Raw genomic sequence first — 9,493 nt, forward strand, 5'->3', positions numbered from 1 at the left:
CACCTCAATGCCTTAGCATCTCCAGCGACCCCGAACCTTTGCCCAAGCCTGATGGTAGGAGAGGAAACAATGATTTATATTGGATTTCCCTCACTGAAGCCAGATGGGGACTCGGCAGAGTGGGTTTGATGTAGAGTGGGAAAGCTCTTTAGGTGGACAACCTGGTGGTATCACACTCAGCAATTTCACTTGTCATAAGAGGTCGCATTCACTGTACGTGTAACACGTGCCAGGCAATGCTGCAAGGGCCCTCCCAGTCACACGCGCACCAGCAATGTGAGGCTATGTATATGTTCTACATGCTTGCCGTCAGAGAATGTTAACAGTCTGTAAAAGTTTTGCCAATCTGTTATTGGGAAAATGGTATCTCATTGTTGTTTTAGTGTATAGAATACTGAGTAGCGATCTTTTGCTTCCATTTCTGTATTGTTCGCATTTTAACAATGAGGATGTATTTGTGTACTAACTTGTGTATGTGAAACTGAAAGTTGCTCAGTCGTGTCCAACTCTTTGTGACCCTATGGACTTTAGTCTGCCAGGCTCCTCTGTCCATGGGATTCTCCAGGGCAGAATACTGGAGTGGGTTGCCTATCCCTTCTCCAGTGGATCTTCCCCACCCAGGAATCGAACCAGGGCCTCCTGCATCGCACGCAGATTCTTTACCAGTTTAGCTACAAAAGTAAATAAAAATTATGATTCTTTATGCACTTAAGAGCATGACTGAAATATATAGACCAAAAAATGGATAGAAAAATAAAGTAAAATCAATAAACCCACATGGTAGAAGGTTTTGACCATATTTATTGGATACTACGTAAAAATAAGAGACTTGATGACACAATTACTTAGGGAATAGCTCAGACGGTAAAGAATTCACCTGCAATGCAGGAGACATGGTTTCAATCCCGTGTTGGGAAAATCCCCTGGAGAAGGGAATGGCAACCCACTCCAGTGTTCTTGCCTGGAGAATTCCATGGACAAAGGAGCCTGGTGGGCTACAGTCCGTGGGATCACAGAGTCAGACATGACTGAGAGACTAACACTTTCACTTAACATAATTAAATTTGATAATATATAAATGTATATTTCATTTATATGTACATGCATATATACACACAAAGACATACAAAATTTAATAAAATGATGCATACATACACAGCATATAGAGAGCAGTCTCAAAAAATTGACTCTGTCTTAGGCTACAAAGGAAAACTGGACAAATTCTAAAATTCAAAAATCATACAGAGTACAAAACCTCTGAACACAATGAAATAATAATCAAGATTAATAATTTTAAAGGGATAACCAAAATATTATCTGCCTAGAAAAATTAAATATTCCCCTAAATAATTCTTTCCTGGTGGCTCAGTGGTAAAGAAACCATCTGCCATGCAGGAGACCCAAGTTCAGTCCCTGGGTCGGGAAGAGCCCCTGGAGAAGGGCATGGCAACCCACTCCACTATTCTTGCCTGGAGAATCCCCATGGGCAGAGGAGCCTGGAGGGGTCCATGGGGTTGCAAAGGGTCAAACACGACTGAGCGACTTTCACTTCACTTCAAATAATTCTTAGGGTAGGAAAAAGAAATCAAATTACAATCTATACAGGAATGAAAGGCACCAAATTGGTTTGAAGATTTAAATGTAAACAAAATTAGACAAACTGTGGATAATTAAAAAAATAATATTAGCATAGGAAAGGCCTTTCTAAATATGACATAAACTGCAGATACCCCAAAAGACTAATACATTTAGCCACCATAGAATTTTTAAAAGTTCTATGTGACAAAGACCTCAATAGGCAAAAGCAAATGATAAACTGTGAAAAAAAAATTGCAACTTATATCACAGACAAAGTGATCATTTCTTTATATGTGAAGATCTCCTGGACTTCCTGGTGGTCCAGTGGTTAAGAATATAACTGCCGATGCAGGGGACACAGGTTCTATCCCCGGTCTGGGAAGATCCCATGTGCTGCAGGACAGTTAAGCCCGTGCACTACAACCACTGAGCCCACCCTCTGGGATCTGCCTGCCACAACCAAGAATAGCCCCTGCTCTCCACAGTGAAAGCCCGCGCACTGCCGTGAAGACCCAGTGCAGTCATAAAAAGCTAACCTCACCAGCCATAAGATGATACCACTGTGGTCCCCCTGATATGATGCAATGAGAACACAGGATCTCTCCCGTCTGGACAGTTACAGAAGTCCCCACTTGTTTTTGTAGGCCAACTAAGAGGATGTGTGTGTGCGCGTGTGTGTGTGCACGTGTGTGTTTGACATAAATTGCAAACCTCCAGTTCACCTCTGGGTCCCCTGGAGTCAAAAGCTCAGAAAGGTCATTGAGCAGCAGAGCCTGGAGCAACAAAACATTTTTTACCAAAAGGAAATGTTATTTTAGAATGAAATCCTAGCCAAGGCTGCCAGGGGCTGTGGAGCACAAACCTATAAAACCAAGGTCCTTGGAGCACTTAATGAGATTTCCCACCTGATGAGAGGACAGCAATAATTTTACTGTGATTTCCCCAGGAAACTGGTTTCTCCCAATCCAGCTGAAGGGCTGAGCTCATTTTAGTAAAAGCAGTGAGGATCAGCAGCAGTCAGTCAGCGAGGTGCATCTCCTGTGCATATTAATTAATTCATCAATTACCTTCCCAAGGGCAAGAGAAGACAGAGGCCCAGAGGCAAATCTCCTGAGCTTTCCTGCCTCAAGGATGCCGGGAACTCACTAGCATCCTCTCTGGAACGTCTGCCTCGTACACAAACTAACTGATCACTTCTACCTGCTTCTTTCTGTTGCAGCCTCTGGCATTTTCCACTAAAAGGCTCCCCTGATGGATAACACAGAAGACTGCCAAAGGAGTGATTTATGCCCACTGTTAAACCCAGGACCTTCTCACCCACCTCCTTAGGCAAAACGCCTTTATCTGCACTGCTTAGAACACCCTGGGGACACATGAAGGGGAAAATTGAGTGCTGTCTCTTTGTCTATAACCTAATTTAAAATTAGTGCGTGCTCTAGTTGTAAATCTTAGATTAAGCTGTTCTTAGCTCATTATATTTTTGCCATTTCATTTTATGTGATAATAATAGTATCAGCATTAAGCAGAATTTATAGTTTTCAAAGTGCTCTCTTGTGCGTAAGTGTATTTGATGCTCAGTAAAATGCTATTAGAGAGAAAAGGAAGGGTCACCAGTCCTATTTGAGTAAAGAGAACCTGTGCCACAGAGGCTAAAGGGCTCTCCAAGGTCAAATATCAATTTCTACCATGAAGCAACATTGTGCAAGGATTGTGTCTACTTGTAAAAATATATTATTAAGTATTTCAAAGGAATGTAAAACAGAAAATGTAAAAGCCACATTATCTATCTCCCAGCTGTTTACATATTTCCTTCAGATTCCTTTTAAAAAGTAGATAAATGGATACAGATAACAGTTTTTAACCACCTCATTTCCTCTCTCCCTTGCTAGAGGTGATTGCTGTCTTAAAGTTTCTCTCTGTCCATCCTTCTGTCCTTGTTATTAAGCATTTGCTACTCTGTAGACTCATAAAACATATATTAAAAGTATGTGTACAGGTGGGAGGGGGGTTCAGGATTGGGAACTCTTGTACACCTGTGGCAGATTCACGTTGATGTATGGCAAAACCAATACAGTATTGTAAAGTAAAATAAAGTAAAAAAAAAATGTGTACAGTCTTTTTATTATTTATGTTATAGTTTTTGAATCTTTTTGTAACTTGCTTTTCTCACTGAACAGGTTTTCTAGATGTCCAAGTTAATTAATGCAGAGCTGCAAGTTAATTGATCTATGTATTCTCCCCCTGAACTATAGTATTTAATTGCATTAATAGACTACTGTTTGTTTATCCATTCTCCTGTGCTGTGCTGTGCTTAGTCACTCAGTCGTGTCTGACTCTTTGCAACTCCCTGGACTTCAGCCCACCAGGCTCCTCTGTCCATGGGATTCTCCAGGAAAGAATACTGACGTGGGTAGCCTATCCCTTCTCCAGGGGATCTTCCTGACCCAGGAATTGAACAGGGGTCTCCTGAATTGCAGGCAGATTCTTTCCCAGCTGAGCTGCCAGGGAAGCCCTATCCTTTCTCTTACTGATGGTTATTTAAGCTGTTTCCATGTCTTTCTACTTTCAAACACTGCTGCAGTGAATATTTTCCCCATGCTTCCTGGTGACTACCTATAAGAACTTCTTCAGAGTATGTACCTGGTGTTCCAGTGGCTAAGGTTCAACGGTCCCGATGCAAGGGAACGTGACTCCCTTGGTTAGGGAACTCGATGCCCCAGTGTTTTTAAATTGATTTCTGCAAGTTCCTTAGGGATTCTTGATATTAATTCTTTGTTGATGAGATGCTTTCCAAATATCTTTTCCCAGTTTTTAGCTTGATTTTAGCTTAGTTTATGTCACTTGCTTCCACTAAAGTCTTAAAGTTTAGTGTTATTGAATTTATCTTTTTGTTTTTGCCTTTTGCATCTTGTTTAAGAAACCACTCACTGTTCTAAGATCATCCTCCTATATATTTTCCTTTTCTTTCTATAAGTTTTTCACATTTTTGTTTTAATCCTAAATGTAAATTATTTTTGGATATGATATGTGGTTAGAAACTAATTTTATTTTATTTTCATTAGAAATGTTTCCATATAAATGTTTCAATTGTCAAACTTTCACATATCAGTTTCCTGTATTACCCATGCGTCTGTTTCTGATCTCTCTACTTAAGTTTGTCAGCATATTTTAATATCTCTATGGCTTTTTCATCTGGTAGTAATTAGTATAGCTTTATGATAAACTTTGATATTTCATAGGGAAGTCTCCCTCCCTAATACTCATAATTCTTTTGCATATTCTTGGCTCTTTGTCTTTATATAAATTTTAAGATCTTTTTTTTTAAGTTCATGCAAGAAATCTCTATTTTTATTAGAATTGTCATAAATTCATAAACTAACTTAGAAAAGTTAACATTTAATGTTACTGTCATAATCCACAAATATGCTATGTCTCTCCATTTATTAGGTCTTCTTTTAAGACTTTCAATAACATTTTAGAATATTCTTAATGAGTAACACATCATGATTAGATTTATCCCTAGGTATCTAAGAATTTTTCTTGTTATTCTGAATAAGTTCATTTATTAAATAATCTTTTAAAATAAGGTGTTATGCAAGAATGCTATTGATTTTTCAAAACTGAGAAATAGGATCTTCCCTGGTGGTGCTGTGGATAGGAATCTGCCTGCCAATGGAGGAGACAGGGGTTTGATCCCTGGTCTGGGAAGATCCCACACACTACAGAGCAACTAAGCTTGTGCACCACAACTGCTTAGCCTGTGCTCTAGAGCTGGGGAGCCGCCGCTACTGAGCCCACATGCTGCAGCTACTGAAGCTGTGCGCCTGGAGCTGGTGCTCCATAACAAGAGAAACCACTGCAATGAGAAGCCCAGGCACTGCAAAAAAGTAGCCCCAGCTCGCCGCATGTAGAGAAAGCCCACACAAAGCAGTGAAGACCCAGCGTAGCCAAAAATAAATAAATAAATAAATATTTTTAAAAATTGAGAAATATTTCACATGATGTAAAATTCACCCTTTTCGCGTATACAATTCAGTGGTTTTTAGAATATTCACAAGGTTAGTAATTCCGGAATATTTTCATCACAACAAAAAGAAATACTGTACCCAGTGTGATGGGTGATAGTTACATTGATTGATTCCTAGATTTTAAATCAATCTTGCATTCCTGGAATCAATCCCTCTTGATCATGGTGTATAATTCTTTTAAAATGCTTCTGATTTTGATTTTCCTATATTTTGTTGAGGATTTTTGCATCTATACTCACAAGGACTATTAATGTGTGGATTTCTTTTCTTACGATGTCTGGGTCTGTTTTGATAGGAGGGTAATATTGGCTTCAGAGAATGACTTTGAAAGTGTTCCCTCTTCTATTTTTTGGAAGAATTTGTAAAGGATTGGTGCTAATTCTTGAAACAGCAGAACTCAACAATGAAGCCACCTGGTTCTGGGCTTATCTTTGTGAGAAGTTTTTTGATTATTGATTTGATCTCTTCACTTGTTGGGGTCTAGTCAGATTTTCTGTTTCTTCTTGAGTCAATTTTAAACATTTATTTGTGTATTCTTAGGAATTTTCCATTTCATTTATGTTATCTAATTTTTTGGCATGCAATTGTTCATAGAATTCTCTTATAACGTTTTCTATTTCTGTAAGATTAGTAGTAATGTTTCCTCTTTCACTCCTGATGTTAGTCATTTGAGTCTTCTCTTTTTCTTGGTAACCTACTTAGAGAATTGTTAATTTCTATGATCTTTTAAAATAACCACTTTCAGTTTCACTGATTTTTCTCAATTATGCTATTGATCTTTGATATTGATATTTTATCAAATAGTCTGATTAGTTCACAGCATTTGTCTGTAGACTCTCTTACATTTACTACAAAGATGATCCTGTATTCTGAAATGAGGACAATTTGGCATCTTCATGGTTCAATCTAGCTCCATATTGATTACAAGTAGTCACATTCCTGACTTCAAAGAGAATGCTTCTTTAATTTCAGTATTAAATGTGATGTTAGCTATGAGTAGATACCCTTTATTAAGAAGTAGCAATTTCCTTTCATTCCAGATTGGCTAAAATGCTTTATCTTAAATCAATATTTAATTTTATCAGATGTTTCTAGATACATTCAGTTGCTCATAAGAGTTTTTCCTTTACCCTATTAAAAATGAATTAATTTACATAGATTTTTCCCAAACGTTAAAAATTATTACTCTCCTTAAATAAGCTTGACATATTATATGAATTTGGCTTACTAAAAACTTATTTAGGATCCTCTACACTTTTGTTTGGGCTTCCCTGGTGGCTCAGAGGTTAAAGCATCTGCCTCCAATGTGGGAGACCTGGGTTCGATCCCTGGGTCGGGAAGATCCCCTGGAGAAGGAAATGGTAATCCACTCCAGTATTCTTGCCTGGAGAATCCCATGGACAGAGAAGCCTGGTGGGCTACAGTCCACGGGGTCACTAAGAGTCGGACACGACTGAGCGACTTCACTTTCACTTTCACGCGTATGTTTATAGATTAGAAGAGCCTCTACCTTTATTCCTCACATACCTTGTGGTTTGTTGTTGTTTCTTTCTGTCTTTCCTTCCTTCCTTTGGTTCTCTCTCTTTCTTCCTTTCTCCCTCTTTCTTTCCTTCCTTCCTTCCTATTTCCTTTCTTTCCTTCCTTCCTTTCTTTTCTGGTGAGAGTGGTTCTGTAATACAGAGATACCCTGTTCCTCCAAGTTATGGTAGAATTGGGTATAAAACCATCTGAAGCTGATGGTTGATATGTTTTAGGGCAGAGCATGCTGGAGTTTTGTTAAAGATTCACCAATTCAATTATATCTTTTTGGCCAATTACTTAAATCATTAAAATCATTGTCATACCTCATTTAATGCTTTTTGTTTTAAATTCTATGCTAGTTATTACACCAGGCTTGTTTTGGTTAGTATTGTCCAAATATACTTTTTCTCAACTCTTGATGTTCAAAGTTTCTATATCCATGTGATTATGAATGTCTCATAATTTGATTATAGCTGGAATTTTTAGAAGCTGTCTGAAAGTTTCTGTCTCTTAATAGGAGGATATAATAGGAAGATATAATATATACATTTATTGTGATTAGAAATATGAAAATTACTTCTGCCATCTTATTTATTGTTTTTGATTCATCTTGGATTTTTTTTCTTCTTTTCGTTTTCTTTCTAATTTTCTAGTGACCAATCTAATTTTCTTCATTCTTTCTTTTCCCTCTACTAGTTTGGAAGTTAAACTTATCATTTCTGTAATTTAAGGTGTTTTCTTAACATACCTGATTTAGCACAATAGAAAGTTAATAAATAAGATATACTGAAATGAAACAAGAAATTTGAGCTCTTAAACTCTATAACTACCCTCCTGTTTTTCACGTGGCCTGTATGATACTCATTTTTCATAATTTCTTGAGTTATTCTCATATTTTGCTCCACCCATTTGAAATATGAAATCATTATTGTTATATTTTATATGTAATGTTGGATTTATGAACACATTTTCTAATTTCTTTTTCTTTTTGGCCGCATTGAGGCATGCAGGATCTTAGTTTCCTGACCAGGGATCAAACCTGTGCACCATGAAATGAAAGCTCACAGTGTTAACCACTGGAAGTCTTAACCAGGGAAGTCCTCATACTTTCTAATTTCTATTGTCATTACTACAGCTTTCATCTCATTCCTTCTTTTGACCCTCAGTATTTTCATTATCAAAGCTCATCCTTCGACTTCCCTTGTGGTTCAGCGGTGGAGGATACTTCTGCCAATGCAGGGGACACAGGTTCGATCCATGGTCTGAGAAGACACCACGTGTCTCAGGGCAACTGAACCCAGGCCCCACAGCTACTGAGCCAGTGTCTGCAGCCCACGGACCACAGCAAGGACAGCCACTGCGATGAGAAGGCCACGCTTCCCAGCTAGAGAGTAGCCCCTGCTTGCTGCAACTAGAGAAAGCCCACACACAGAAACAAGGACCCAGCACAGCCAAAAGTTAAACAACAAAAGAGCCCATCCTTTTGTGGCTCTTGTAATGAAGAAAGGCTGTTAAGCTCTATAGTTTCAGGTTCTTTAAAATATTCTTCATTTCAAATTTACTCTTGAATAATTGTTTAGTTGCGTATTGAATTCTAGATGACATTTCTTTTCCTCCAGCACATTGAAAATGTCATTTTGACCTTAATTATAAGAGCTAGTTAAAAATACTAACAACGCACACATTGTTGTTTACTATTAATGTGTCTTTCATCTTTAATTACCCTTACGATTTTCTTTTTGTGTTTGATGTTCTGTAGGCTCACAATTAAGTGTCTGGGTGTGAATTTATTTTTTATTTATTATTCTCAGGACTTGTGGATTCTTTAACTTGAAGAGTAATGGGTTTTTTTGTTGTTGTTTTTTAAATAAATTCTGAAACAGTCTTAGCTATTGTCCCTTCTAATATTGCTTCTTTTTCTCTATTTTCTTCTCCTGGAATAGCTAATAGAAATACTTTAGGCTTTCTCATTTATTCAGTTTTACCCCTTAATATTTATTTCCTATTTTGTATCAATTTATTTCTCAGCTAAATTCAAAATAATTCTTTCACTATCATTCAGTTCACTAATTCTCTCTCTCCAGCACAAACTAATCTGCTGCTTAACCTATCCATTAAAGAAGTTTCATTTATTCAAATTCTGTTTCTCTGTAATATATTTCTTCATTTTGAAAATGATTGCCCACTCTTTCAGCATGGTTTCTATTCCTTCTTTTTAAGACCTTGAAAACTAGGTATATTTTTACACCTAATTTTATACTTTAATTTTTTAAAGCTTACCGATTGTCTTACTATCTTTGAATGCAATAACTGGCTTATTACACTTGGCATAATGTCCTCAAGGTTTATCCATGTTACAGTGTGTG

The sequence above is a fragment of the Capra hircus genome, chromosome 21 (assembly GCF_001704415.2).
Source record: "Capra hircus breed San Clemente chromosome 21, ASM170441v1, whole genome shotgun sequence".
In the NCBI taxonomy this organism is placed as follows: Eukaryota; Metazoa; Chordata; class Mammalia; order Artiodactyla; family Bovidae; genus Capra; species Capra hircus.